Raw genomic sequence first — 15,996 nt, 5'->3', positions numbered from 1 at the left:
TTCACTAAGAAAAGGGAACCAGAACCATATAAAAATTGCTTATAAATTCACTAAGAAAAGGGAACCAGAACCATATTAAAAAATTGCTTTTAAATTCACTAAGGAAAAGAAACCATAGACCGAACCTATATAAAAATTGCCTTTTAAATTCACTAAGAAAAGGGAACCAACAACCATATAAAAAATTGCTTTAAATCCACTAAAAAAGAAAAAGGGAACCAACAACATATAAAAAATTGCTTTTAAATCCCCTAAGAAAAGGGAACCACAACCATATAAAAAATTGCTTTTAAATCCACTAAGAAAAGGGAACCACAACCATATAAAAATTGCTTTCAATCCCCATAAGAACCAAAACAAACCATATTAAAAATTGCTTTTCAATCCCCTAAGAAAAGGGAACCAACCATATAAAAAATTGCTTTAATATAAAAAATTGCTTTTCAATCCCCTAAGAAAGGGAGGGCCACAACCATATAAAAATTGCTTTTCAATCCCCTAAGAAAAGGGAAGCCACATCCTTAAAAATGCCTTTTCAATCCCCTAAGAAAAGGGAACCACAAACCATATAAAAATTGTTTTTCAATCCCCTAAGAAAAGGGAAAACCACAACCATAAAAAACAAATTGCTTTTAAATCTACTAAGAAAGGGAACGGGCCACAACCATATAAAAAAATTGCTTTTCTAAATCCACTAAGAAAGGGAACCACAAACCATAAGAAAAAATTACTTTTAAATCCCATAAGAAAAGGGAACCAGACCATATAAGAAATTGCTTTTAATCACGAAGAAAAGGGTTATCACAACCATATAAAAAATTACTTTTAAATCCACTAAGAAAAGGGAACCACAACCATATAAAAAATTACTTTTAAATCCACGAAGAAAAGGGTATCACAAACCATAAAAAAAAAATTACTAAATAAACCACTAAGAAAAGGGAACCACAAATATATAAAAATTGCTTTTAAATCCACTAAGAAAAGGGAACCACAACCATATAAAAATTGCTTTTAAATCCACTAAGAAAAGGGAACCACAACCATATAAAAATTGCTTTTAAATCCACGAAGAAAAGGGAACCACAACCATATAAAAAATTGCTTTTAAATCCACGAAGAAAAGGGAACCACAACCATATAAAAAATTGCTTTTAAATCCACTAAGAAAAGGGAACCACAACCATATAAAATTGCTTTTAAATCCACTAAGAAAAGGGAACCACAACCATATAAAAAACTGCTTTTAAATCCACTAAGAAAAGGGAACCACAACCATATAAAAATTGCTTTTAAATCCACGAAGAAAAGGGAACCACAACCATATAAAAAATTGCTTTTAAATCCACTAAGAAAAGGGAACCACAACCATATAAAAAATGCTTTTAAATCCACTAAGAAAAGGAACCACAACTATATAAAAAATTGCTTTTAAATCCACTAAGAAAAGGGAACACAACCTATATAAAACTTGCCTTTAAATCCCCACGGAGAAAGGTAACCACAACATATAAAAAAATTGCTTTTAAATCCCACTAAGAAAAGGGAACCCAACATATGTAAAAATTGTTTTAAATCCACTAAGAAAAGGGAACCACAACCATATAAAAAATTGCTTTTAAATCCACGAAGAAAAGGGAACCACAACCATATAAAAAATTGCTTTTAAATCCCACGAAGAAAAGGGAACCACAACCATATAAAAAATTGCTTTTAAATCCACTAAGAAAAGGGAACCACAACCATATAAAAAATTGCTTTTAAATCCACTAAGAAAAGGGAACCACAACCATATAAAAAATTGCTTTTAAATCCACTAAGAAAAGGAACCCACACCATATAAGAAATTAGACTATTAAATCCACTAAGAAAAGGGAACCACAACCATATAAGAAATTGCTTTTAAATCCACGAAGAAAAGGGAACCACAACCATATAAAAGGCTGCTTTTAAATCCACGAAGAAAAGGGATCCAGTCTCCAACTCCCCACATACTGATGACGGACAATTAGAAAGAGGCATTTTTTTTTTTATCTTAGCAGCAACAACCCCAATTACCTAATGCCCACAGCAAACGCACAAGTCATGGTCACAGTACTTGCATGGGATAAAGCCGTGTTTACAGTGTTTGCAATTCCTTATCCAGAGTCAAGGGTTGAGGGATGACTGGAGGTTTTCAAGGCCGGCTTTGAGGTTAGGGACTCTAAGATAACTTGAGTAATCAAAAGAAGAAGAAGAAGAAGAAGCAAAATTAGAATTACTTTTTCCAAGGTATTGAATATCCAGTGGCAAGAAGTCTCGTATGTCTAAATGTTGGTATTGAAATTATTTTTCATAAAAATATCTTTATTTCTATAGCAAAATTGGTTATTTTTAAGATTAAAATGTTGAAAATACGAAGGAATTGTATGTTCATTACACTATACTTACCTTGAAATGTAGTTAAACCATCAAACACTTTTCCAGATTTTACACATTATTCAATATATATATATATATATGTGTGTGTGTGTGTGTGTGTGTATACGTATATGTATATATGTATATAATGTTAACTCTCAGTTCCTCAAAACAATTGTATGTTATTTCATATAGCATTCTTTGAGTCTACAAGACAATTCCTAAAAATAAGTGTGTTATTACAAAGACTATCTTAAAATATCACTTAGCAGGTAGAGAGGGAAAGCACATATTTCTCGGCTTCCTTGCTAAACACCCCATATAAGGACCACATCTTATTTGAATTTGCGTTTAAGGACATGTTTTCGTCGTAGAGGGACTTCGGGGCGCTTGTAGTAATTAAGCGTTCGTCCACATTCTGGGTATGTGATAATTACTCACAGATGGGCAGGTCTTGTGTACCAACAAGGGTCTCTCGTCAAGGTGTGGGTTGTGGGAAGGTGGTGGGTGGTCACTGAAGGTGGTCAGTTTGTTCCTTGGTGGTGGTGAGTGATGTCTTCTTTTTCTCCATTTAGGGAACTTGGCAAGTTATTTGTCTTTCTGGGTTTTGAGTTATACAATTTACTTTTCTCACGCAATGGTTTGATCAATAACTCTTAATGTATTACTACCCTAAGACAGTTTTCCTTCTTTTTTTTTTATAATTTAATTACATTTATTCATCTTTTTAAATTCATTTTTCCTTACCCTAATATCAGTTCGCCCTAATGTCAGTTACTTACAATTTTCTATTTATTTATTTTTTCTTGCCCTAAAACAATTCTTCTTGTAATTTTATCATTTGTTCACATTTCCCCCTATTTATGTATTTTGTTAATTGTTTTTTCTTGCCGTAATACAATTCTCATTGTATTTTGATAATTTATTCCAATGTTTTGTATTTATTTGTTAATTTGTTAGTTTATTTTTTTCTTTTTTAACAGTTAATCTCTTCTTTCTGTGTTTCCCATTACTTTCTGTTTCTTCTTTCTATTGATCGCCCTATTCTTTGAAAGCTTGAATTTCATGTGGTGGCTTGTTCCATATAAATAAGGTTCGTTTTCTGAATAATAATAATAATAATAATAATAATAATAATAATAATAATAATAATAATAATAATAATAATAATAATAATAATGAGGCAGGATGCAACCGATACCCCACACTGTAAAATACCACCGAGTCGAATTGGAGGACTGTGATAGAGCAAAAAAAAAAAAAAAAAAAAAAAAAAAAAAAAAAAAAAAAAATAATAATAATAATAATAGGTTAGCCACCCCTCATAGAGGAGGAAAATTTCCTCAGCGTGCAACTCTTGTTTATTTTTTGCTTGCTTTAAAAAATAATGCAGGACACGTGTCTGTACGAAGACATTAAATATTAAGCCTCTAGTGCCCCTTAATATCGAGTTCACGTTACCTTGAGCGTAAGTTATTCCCCCGGGGAAAGTTGATCCAATATTAAGATGCATTTGCGGTTTAGTATTTGTGAGTAAAAAGGTGACGTGTGTTGGTTACAAAACTATCTCGCATATATTATATAAATATGACTGCAGACATGTATATAACACGGGAAATAGAATAGATATGAAGTATGAAAAAATATTTACACTAAAGGGAATTCCTTGAAAAAATCACGGATAAATATATAAGGATCAATAATGGTTTTCCTCCTGTTGCCTTGGGAATGATTGATTTCCTCTCATGAAGTTGAGGTCATGGTAAAGGGGAGTAATTGATCCAAAAATAAAAATAATAATTAGGATGGAATATATATATATATATATATATATATATATATATATATATATATATATGTATATATATATACAGAGAGAGAGAGAGAGAGAGAGAGAGAGAGAGAGAGTTTTGTAGGTAGAGTTGCTCCTTGTGCATACACTACATGCAAGCATTTACATTTACGCTCGCAAGGCGAGATTGGAATACAAGTCGGACAAGTAAACAGCCTCCTGGCAAACACTTCATAGAGGTGTGGTCAATACAGACCTTCCATAGACGCCTTGGAAGACCCCTTTTTGTCCTGGAAGGAGTTTGCAGTTCCTGGAAGGCGTAGACGTTTGTACAATTGGCGTAGGATGACCCCGAAAGGCTCTAGGGAGAGGGAATCAGTTCAATTTGCATGGATGATAGAGTAGGTTGCCAGCAATGGGGTCTTGGTGGGTAGGGGGGGTTGACATCTATTTAGTGGTCATGGTCACTGCCGTTATTATTAGGTGACGATGCTGTTGGGGAGTCTGAGTCTGGTTGCTTGATAGAATTGGTGAAGTTGGTGATGATAGAACTCGATACATGTTTAAAAAAAAAAACAGTGCAAAACCCAAAGTTAATGTCTCTTATCGTTAATATTGATGGTGACAAAAATTTAGAGTTTCGTTTGTTTAGGAGTTTTCGAGTATGAAGTTTTTTGTCTGTACAAACACGTCCACACATCCATATGTATGTATGTATATATATATATATATATATATTATATATATATATATATATATATATTATATATATTCATATATATATATATAGAATATTATATATATATATATATATATATATATATATATATATATATATATATATATATATATATATATATATATATATATTAGTTATTCGATTACCAAGGTTCCACGAAACCTCTTTTCATTGTTTACCATGCGCCTTTGTTCCCAGATCAAAAAGAAAGTCATAATGAGGCCAGTGACAAAAGAAAAAAATATAATTTACAATTTGAATGTCAGATACGAATGAGCACGCAGACACACACACGTTCGAGCACGAACGGCAGAGTAAAAAGATTCACGAACCCATAGCACGAATGCGGATGATGAAATGATAGAAATTAGATTTTTTAGTTTTCTGTAAAAGAAAACTATTGTGCCGGCTTTGTCTGTCCGTCAGCCCTCAGATCTTAAAACCTTCTGAGGTTAGAGGGCTGAAAATTGGTATGATAATCATCCACCATCCAATCATCAAACATACCAAATTGCAGCCCTCTACCCTCAGTAGTTTTTTTATTTTTTTTAAATTTTATTTAAGGTTAAAGTAAGCCATAATTTTACTTCTGGCAGAGCTATGGGTACCAACAACATGTGCTACCACCGGACCGTGAATATGGTTTCATGGGTCGCGGCTTGGGCCGTGGCTGAGGCCACCAACGGACAGAAAACTCGATTGTGTCGAAGAAACTTCGGTGCATTTTTTTTTTTAAATCCTCCAGTAGACCTAGGTTTTGTGTACAAACGGTAGGGTATGTATATGTCAATGAAAACTACCTTTGCCTACCTCAGTCCTCCGATAGACGAACTCGTCCAGATAATCATAGCTTAGAAATTTGGAACAGACTGATGTAGTGTTTGGCCAAAACGGCAATGAGTTCCTATGTGGTATGAGAGGCCAACAGAATCAGAGGCACAACTCTCACTCAATAATGTCTATCCTGCTGGGTGAGGGACAAAACGTTTATTTTCAAAATGTTTATTTTCAGAACGTGTATTTTCAAAATATATTTTCAAAATGTTTATTTTCAGAACGTTTATTAACTAAATGTTTATTTTCAAAACTTTTCTTTTCAAAAAATTATTTTAAAACCTTTTATTTTGAAAATGTTTTTCAAACCGTTAATTTTCAAATGTTTTTTCAAAACTTTTATTTTGAAAATGTTTTTCAAAACGGTTATGTAAAAATGTTTATTTTCAAAACGTTTATTTAAATTTTTTTTTTTATAAACGTGTATTTTCAAAATTTTAATTTTCAAAACTTTATTCAAAACTTTAATTTGGAAATGTTTATTTTCAAAACGTTTATTTTGAAAAGGTTTATTTTCAAAATGTACATTTTCAAAATTATATTTGAAAAGAATATATTTTCAAACCGTTTACTTCAAAACGGTTTATTTTCAAACTTTATATTTCAAAATGTATATTTTGAGGACAGCTATAACCTTTAGTCTTATGGTCAACTATGAAAAAAATTCTGGCATTCCGAAATGTCAACATTTTTAAAGAAAATTACGTCTCCAACCCCCTAACCGCCCTTCGGCCACACAGTGGGTATAATCAGTCGCCATCTGTCACAGATTGACAATCAGTACCACCTTTGGAGATTGGGATGAATGGATTGGAAGAATCTCACCCTTTTTTTTATGATCAGCCACGGTGATTAGATTAGGCCTATCTCTTCTCCAGGAGAAAGACAGATATTTTAAGAGTATTTCTCATTAGCGGAACTGTTTGTCTAAACCGCTCTCCTACCCCCACCTCTCTCTCTCTCTCTCTCTCTCTCTCTCTCTCTCTCTCTCTCTCTCTCTCTCCTTTCTATCAAACTGTCTCTCCCTTTGTGAGAGTTTCCTCCCACTTTTTTCTTTCTAGCAAACTCTCTCTCCTCTCTCTCTCTCTCTCTCTCTCTCTCTCTCTCTCTCAGCAAATTTCATCTCCCTCTTTGTTTGTGTGTGTATGTGTGTGTGTTGAAAATAGAAAATGAAAGTAAACCCCAAACGTCCCATTTTGCTCGTTCAGTTAAGCTTGATGTGATATGCATCGCATTACCTATTCATCGTATGAAACTGCCATGCAGCCCTGCTGCTGCTGCTGCTGTTCCTGTTCCTAAACTTTTTCAGAATGATTCGTTCCCCTTTGCATACTTCCATCCCATTGGTCACCGTTTGGATTGAATTGTTTCAAAATGTTCCATATGTCTTGCTATCTTTAGTTAATAACATTTTTTCAGAATGTTTCGTTTTCCATACTTCCATTCCATTGATTACCGCTTGGATTGAATTGTTCCACAATGCTCCGTACGTCTTGCTATCTTTAGTTCCAAACATTTTTCAGAATGTTTCGTTCCCTTTCTATGCTACCTTCTTTTTATTGATTGCCGTTCGGAATGATTTGTTCCAAAATGTTCCGCACTTCTTGCTATCTTTATTTCCTACAATTTTTTCAGAATGTTTCGTTTCCCTCTCCATTCTTCCCCTCCATTGATTACCGTTCGGATTGAATTGTTTCAAAATGTTCCGTATGTCTTGCTATCTTTAGTTAATAACATTTTTTCAGAATGTTTCGTTTTCCGTACTTCCATTCCATTGATTACTGTATGGATTGAATTGTTCCAAAATGTTCCGTACTTCTTGGTATCTTAATTCATAAAATTTTTCAGAATGTTTCGTTACCTTTCCATTCTTCCTTTCCATTGATTACTGTATGGATTGAATTGTTTCAAAATGTTCCGTAGGACTGGATTTCTTTATTGTCGTGTCGAAACTTACGTGATTTATATTAAGATATATCTAATATATGTGGTTTTTCATGTATTATAATTATTTTCGATACCGAAACGGATGATCAAATTCAATTATTTTCCACATTTTCGCATATAAATATTATTTACATTTGTATATATCAAAACACGAATTTCGATGGGATATCTTAACGAATTCAAGGAGGAGGCGATAACGTTGAAGAAGTGGAAGAGAGAATTGAAAGGAAATTCTTGGGAGAATATTGGGAGAATAATATCGAGATGACGTAATCATTACAAATCGCTTTCTCAACACACACACATACACACACACACACACACAAAAGTGAACTAAACCAGTTCACCTTTCAGGGAGAAATGACGCAACACCCCATTGATAAGTCTATTAGGAATGAGCTGGTGCAAGATGAACATTCTGTCGAGTTGAAAATGTTATTATTAATATTATTGTAAGTCCTTTCGTAATGCAAACACTTAAATATGGACTTATGATTGTGTTTGCACATATGTGAGTTTTATGGTAGTTAACATTCATTACATTCAGTTAACCTGGACTTCGTGCCTTTTAGAAACGAAGAGAGAGAGAGAGAGAGAGAGAGAGAATTGAATATAGACAATTCACTATATTTGACATCACCGATGCATTTAAGGAAGCCTTCTGATTATTTTATGTTTATCCACGAGAGAGAGAGAGAGAGAGAGAGAGAGAGAGAGAGAGAGAGAGAGAGAGAGAGAGAGCGCAGTTTCATGAAAAAATCTTAGCCAAGGAAACAAGGTTATATAAAATCTGCAAGGTAATCTCATGACTTTATACATTTATATTTTTTCGGAGTGAATATGACTCAATCGATAGAAGCTCGCTCGAACACGGAAGTCAAAATACAAGAGAAATCGGGATTTTTTTGTATCTTGTGAAAGAAATTTTTTTTTTTTTACTTCTTATGAAAATGTCAGCTATTTTTTTTTCAAATTCGCTCTTGTGTAAGGATAACATCGGATGTTATAAGCATAACGCGCCCTGATTTTTCTCCTTTGTTTACGCTTATTTTCTGTTTATAATGAATTGTTATCACAGCTGGACGGAGTTTGTGTATTTTAGAAAGTTACTGATGAACTTCGTTGAAGTTTGTGGAAGGCTGGACTGTCAGTTAAGGAATAGTTGCCTAAATTTGAAGGTTTTCTGTTTAATTTCTGAATTTTTTTTATATATGTGCATATATGTTTATATATGTGTATGTATATAATATATATACATATATATGGATCGTTTACATACATACATACGCCACACACACACACCCCACACAACACACACACACACATATATATATATATATATATATATATTATATTATATATATATATATATATATATATGATATATGAAATCGAAGTACTTCAGCCGTTCCCACGAAGCATCGATACAAGCTACTTCTTGATCATTTAACCCCTTGGGTACAAATTTCTCTGACTCCTGGTAATAATAACAGATCTAGTCTCTTCACTGTCTCTGATCTCCATCCGAGGAGGAAGATCCCGACTGTTCCCGTAATTCTCTTCCCGCGCCAAATGAATAATCATGAATAGAATATAACCTGATACTAAAAAAAAAAAAAAAAATCACGATTTTACGGCTGGAAATGCTGGTGGGAAAAACCTTCTCTTATTTTATCCAGTATCTTGCATGATGTGGTAATGTCATAAGTATATATTATTTGGTAGTACTCCTGTATTTATTTTAAGCTTTTATACATACATATATACACACACACACACACACACACACACACACATATATATATATATATATATATATATATATATATATATATATATATTTATGGGTTTTACTATATTTTAACTTTCTATTCAAATTAAAGCCATGGATTGTCCCATAAGAGCGTTTGTAAATTAGGAATAACAATTTGCAACATCGTCCTGTATCGGGTGACCCTTGAAATGCTCTTCATAATACAATGTTATTTTAGAGAACGATTTAAAAGCTGTGAAATTAAAAATGGACAAATATATGTGAGTTTACAGGAATCATTAATATGTATATAGACGTGTGTGTGTGTGTGTCTGTGTGTGTGTACATATCCATCCTTTCCCCTTGTGACGCACTGTCACGTCATCATCAGGGGGGGGGGGGGCGCAGGGGGACACTCCCCCATTGTTGCTACATCTCCTCGAGCTTAAATATCAATAGACCTTTTCCCCGTAAGGGGATAGTGCCATCAGTGCACCCTCATGTGGTGCACTGTAGGCATTACTTAAGGTTCTTTGCAGCGTGCCTTCGGCCCCTAGCTGTCACCCTTTTCGTTATTTTTACTGTACCTCCTTTCATATTCTCTCTCTTCCATCTTACTTTCCATCCTCCCCTAATAATTGATTTATAGTGCAACTGCGAGGGTTTCCTCCAGTTACACCTTTCAGACCTTTTACTCTCAATTTCCAGTTCAGCACTGAATGACCTCATATGTCCCAGTGCTTGTCCTTTGGCCTAAATACTATATTCAGTTCAATTCAAAAGACCTTCCGTAGCGGCAGTGATAGCTCACCTCTTCCGCTTTACCTCATTTTATGCTCTCTCCGTCACTTATTCTCAGACCAGTGTGTTTCTCTTCCACTCAGTCGGGCAGCTAAGCTTTCGTGTACCCAAAGATGTAAAATGCCCATATCGTAAAAGAGTTGTCACCTACGGTTCTTCTTGCGCGGCAAGCCGCAACCAATTTATTTTTATTTATTTTATTTTTCTATTTTTTTTTACCAAACATCCCTATAGCTCGAGCTCCTGAGAATTCCTTGCTGTGGCCTATAGCTTGGGCTCTTCCGTCCTAGTTGTAAATATATTGTAAAGGTTAAATGAGAACAACTTTACTTTTAATTTATTGAATGCCTGAGATATTCTGATCCATCTTCATGACAGTGTACTTTAAGATATAGATGTAAATATATTGTAAATATGTAAAGGTTACTTAGGACAAATTTACTTTTAATTTATTGAATGCCCGAGCTATTTTGAGCCATCTTCATTACAGTGTACGATATTGTTTAAAACTAAAGAGATAGACAGTTCTTACCCTCGCTATCTATAGAAAAATTAAGTTACATTTGCGACATATGAGGCTGGATTTTTTAACAAAATAACTAGCGCTGGTAAATAGTTAGGTTACTGGTAGACTGCCATTAAAAGAAAAATCAATAAAAAACTGAAACTATTAATGCAAAGAGGAAGGATGGCCAATATGTTCTTGTTGTACCAACGAACCAGAAGTGGGTCCTGCTTGCGATGAGCCTGTGTGACGTCATTGTCTGGCCTACCTGTTTTATTAGTGGATCCTGGCCTGGGGCAAAACTGACAACGTCGCCCGACAATTGGTCGACAGTCATTTGGCCTGACAGTCTGCCTGAACTTTTGTCTTGGTAAAATCGACTCCATTGCCCGACCGACAAATGGTCGACAGTCATTTGGCCTGAGTCTGAACTGACAGTTTACCGAACGAACTGAAGCAACCATCGTGAAAAAAAGATATTTTTCTTTAATATCTGTGTACCAGATGGAAAATTTTAAACAAAGGACGTAATGAGGACAATAATATACAAATGTAAGTAATCGTAAAGGGGTATTAGCGTAACTGTTTCAAGGTGATAGAGATAAAAAGATAAAAATTAGCTATATAAGTTTTCAGATGATCAAAATAACTTACAAATTTTTTATCGTTCACATTGTTGAGACTGAAATGTAATCGAAAGCAGTAGAAAATTGTGAAATCTTCGGCGAAATTCTCATGAACCTTTGTAAATGATGTGCATTTTGATGTTCCCAGAATATACTGTCTTCCCAGTTTTTTTTTCTGTTACCTGTTGTGGTCATAAATTCCTGACATATTTAAAATACATTAAATGATAATGTAAATATTAGAGCTCACCGTGGAGACCACCACCACTTATACGAGAAACTGATTTACAACATTTTAAATGTTAGGATAGTTTTATTTACATTCCTTTACATGAATGAAATTGGAACTATCATGAAATTTTAAATGTTGATTTACAACATCTTAAATTTCATGATAGTGTTGATTTCATTCATATAAATGGTTGGAGTGTTTGTTAGAAAATACTCTTATCAAATTTTCTTGTAAGCGTTGGGTGCTTGCGATCTCTTGCTATCATTATATGGCTTTCTTAATACTAGTTTTATGGAGCGCCTCAGTGACGTGATCGGTATGGTCTTGGCCTGCCACCTCGGTGGCCGCGAGTTCGATTCTCGGGTATGCCATTGAGGGGTTAGAGATGTGTATTTCTGGCGATGGAAGTTCACTCCCGACGTGGTTCGGAAGTCACGTAAAGCCGTTGGTCCCGTTGCTGAATAACCACTGGTTCCGTGCAACGAAAAAACACCATACAAACAGACAAACTAGTTTTATGTACAGTCGTTGTAAGAAAGGAATAGGGCCTTCGGGAAGCTACCTTGAATTAGTGTGTCTTTAGTGAGATCAGGTAAAGCCTGGTGCTGTCCAGTCATATTTATGATAAAATTAAAATAAGACATTTGACATTATGTCTTTTTGGATATTTCCCGTAGCTTTTATTTATTCACAGAAGCATTCACCAAATTTAGTCATAGAGAGTTTCATCCATTAAAAAAAAACATTTACGAATACGATGTTAGAAACAAAGGAATAATTCTGCATTGAATTCGGCGTCAATGACCTTCGGTGTCAGGATGCCAGAAAACTTCCAATCATTCATTCATTCATTCTGCATTGAATGTGAGAATGTGAAGTTGGGAGTTTTCTCTCTTCCTCTGTTTTCCCTTGAATCTTTCAACCATCCTTTAGTTGAAGAGGCAGTCTCGTTCTTCCATCAAGTGTTGAAACCCACTTTCTGTTTCTTTCCCGGTTATCTTTTTTTTTTCTTATTCGTATTTTTTCTTCACCCTTTGTCAAATAAATATAAAAACAGTTCGAAATTAGCATTGAAATGTTCAGATATTTATTCGTTCGGGAAAGCTTCACAGAGAGAGAGAGAGAGAGAGAGAGAGGAGAGACGTGAGAGATCGAGGGAGAGAGAGAGATGAGGGAGAAGAGAGAGAGAGAGACCATTACAATCCGAGAGAGATAGAAAGAGAGAACAGGAAACCAGTGCAATCTTGAGAGAGAGAGACAGAAACCAGTACAGTCTATAGAGAGAGAGAGAGAGAGAGAACGAAGACCCGAGAGAGAGAGAGAGAGAGAAGCGTACAATCCTGAGAGAGAGAGAGAGGACCAGAAGGAGATAAACAGAAAACCAAAGTACAATCTAGAGAGAGAGAGAGAGACCAGTACAATCCCGAGAGAGAGAGAAAGAGAGACAGAAACCAGTACAATCTAGAGAGAGAGAGAATGTTCACCTTAATTGCATAATGACCTAGAATTATGCGCTGTTCACCGTTTCTTTGTGATATATATTGTTTTAATGCTAATTGCCACCTTTCTTTGTCTTTCATGGCGGCGTTCTCTTGTTATCAAGCATTTTCTCGTTATTTCTGCAAATTTGCTCTCATTATTTTTATAATATATGTTCGTTACGTTTTTTCCGTCAAGATGATCCCAATTTAAGCAATCTTTATCTTTCCAGATCACACAAGAGACATTTACATTCGTTCTTATTTACTTTTCATTGATGATGATGATAATTCTTTTATTTTCAGTGTTTATTATGTTCCCCCTTTCATTATACTATTAACACAATAAATTTTGTTTACTGTTCCGCAATATAAGAAGATTTTGTTATTCGTATTATTACATCAGAAGTACGCAAATATAATTTTTGTACGTGCGAAGTAACCATACACGACAGGATTCTCTCTCTCTCTCTCTCTCTCTCTCTCTCTCTCTCTCTCTCTCTCTCTCTCTCTCTCTCTCTCTCTGTAAGTAACCTTAGTCAACTGAATCCTCTCTCTCAGTTATCAGGTTTAACTGAAGCCTCTCTCTCTCTCTCTCTCTCTCTCTCTCTCTCTCTCTCTGTAAGTAACCTTAGACACCTGAATCCTGAATCCTCTCTCTCACACTTATCATGTCTAACTGAAGCCTGCCTCTCTCTCTCTCTCTCTCTCTCTCTCTCTCTCTCTCTCTCTCTCTCTCTCTCTTTGCCGTCAGTCTGCCATCAGCCTGTTTGTGTGTCCCCAGATCGAAGCACACAGTCTGATACAGGCTCATTGTTTTCAGTCTGATCTTCTGCTGGTGCTCGTCAGTCGTAACAGGATCTCGAGTAATGAGAACCTGTTTCCATTCACTCAGGTTTCTGTAGGAGGAGGAGGAGGAATAGGAGGAGGAGGAGGAGGAAAGTATCTAATTTGTCTGATTAATCTCGTTCTAGAGCAAAGTCCTAATTGGCTCCCTACTGTTGTTGTTGAAGAGTTCTTAGTTGGCTTGCTGTTTTTTAGAAGACTTTGGATTTTGATTTTCTCATATAATTCCAGATGGAATTCCAGACTGTCTGTTGTTCTACACAAGAAATTTTGACTTTAATTGCTAATTGTTCTGTTGAGAATGTTCTTCCTGTTATTGCTGTTCATGTCCTTAAGGGGAACTCTTCGCTGGCTTGCTTGTTCTGTAAAGAAAATTGACTTTAACGGCTGTAATTGTTCTTGGGAAGAATATTTTTCTAGGTACTGCTGCTAATGTGCTAAAAGGAATTACTTCATTGGCTTGCTTTCCAGAGATCATTCTTGATTAAATGTTGCTTGTGCTAGGAATTAAATTTGAATTAAATTGTGTGTTTCTGTGACTTTGTCTTTTTGCATGAAAAGCATTTGTCAATGATAAATTTACAAATTCACACACATTTATTTATATATATATATATATATATATATATATAATATATATCTAAATTATATGTATATATAATATATATATATATATATATATATATATCTAAATTATATGTATATATAACATTATGATTTTTTATAATTCTGTACCAGCAGGAGTAAGATTTTTGAAATTTTGCTTTTGTTAATCAGTTAAATTAATGCTCTAATAAAGCCATTGAGAATTGAATACGTGATAACAATGAAACAAGGAAAACTCACGCTCAGTAAAGAAGTACTACTAACTTTATCCATCAAATCTAAAAGTTGCTGGAATTGAAAAGTACGGCAAATGCACTCGCTAGGATAATACTAAACCCTGCGCAATGGCAACACTCTCCAGGGCCAGCACTTGTAAAGGTCTCTGTCAATAGACTCGTCGGTTTCGAGCGTCAAATGTTTCCTGTTCGGTGGTGTTTTGATTTCTTTATGTTCTTGACGAAGGGGATGTAGAAAATGAAGTTCAGGTGAAATAGGGATTATTAAGTAGATTTTTCGCTTAAATGCTGACAATACAAAAATGCAAAAAAGGAAAATATAAATAAAATTGAATGGAACATGCAGAATGTGAAGAGACATTTTAGTCATGCTAAAGAATAAATAAATAAACAGAATAAAGTAAAATAAAAAATTAATTTAAAAAATAAAATTAAATGGATTATGCAAAATATGAAAACCCCATTTAAGTCATGCCAGTTGGTTTTAGAGAGAGAGAGAGAGAGAGAGAGAGAGAGAGAGAGAGAGAGAGAAAATATCTCAAGAGGGATGATAATTTTATTCTTAAGGGGAGAGGATTACCTCGTCGAGACCCTCCCGTTTTGATGACAGATTACCGAACACTCATTTGCTCTCTCTCTCTCTCTCTCTCTCGCTGGTCGATGGAGTGTCTCACGAGGACTGATTGTTTATACTTGTGAGATAGAAGAAAGCTTCTGAAGAATCCTGAAGTTCCAAAATTTGATTTGGCATCAGACAAAATAGACGGAAAATATAGAGGTGATCATCCAAACGTGACTCTTCTGCCATTTTAATTTAACAAGTTCTATACCAGTCATGGTCGCCTTCTGGTTTTTATTTTTTTTATTGACTTGTGCTATGCAAATGTCAGTTCCGAAAAAGTAAATATGGTAAATAAATTTAACTGTGTCTTCAGTATGATAGCAGTCACTGATATGCAAATTCATCCAATAAACAGTTGCTTTCTGGCAGCCATTTTAAAAATAGATGTCACGAGTACCAAAATGAAGAATCACGGTTGTCTCCATATCCAATCGGGGAAATTACAAAGTTTGGTGCTATTTAAAAAAAAAAAAAGTTCACTGTTGCACCTGCACCAGCAGAGAGAGAGAGATGAGAGAGAGAGACCGAGAGAGAGAGAGAAGAGAGAGAGAGAGAGAGATGAGAAGGGGGGGGGGGTAA

Source organism: Macrobrachium nipponense, chromosome 6 (genome assembly GCF_015104395.2).
Source record: "Macrobrachium nipponense isolate FS-2020 chromosome 6, ASM1510439v2, whole genome shotgun sequence".
NCBI lineage: Eukaryota > Metazoa > Arthropoda > Malacostraca > Decapoda > Palaemonidae > Macrobrachium > Macrobrachium nipponense.
This window is presented reverse-complemented; position numbering follows the sequence as displayed.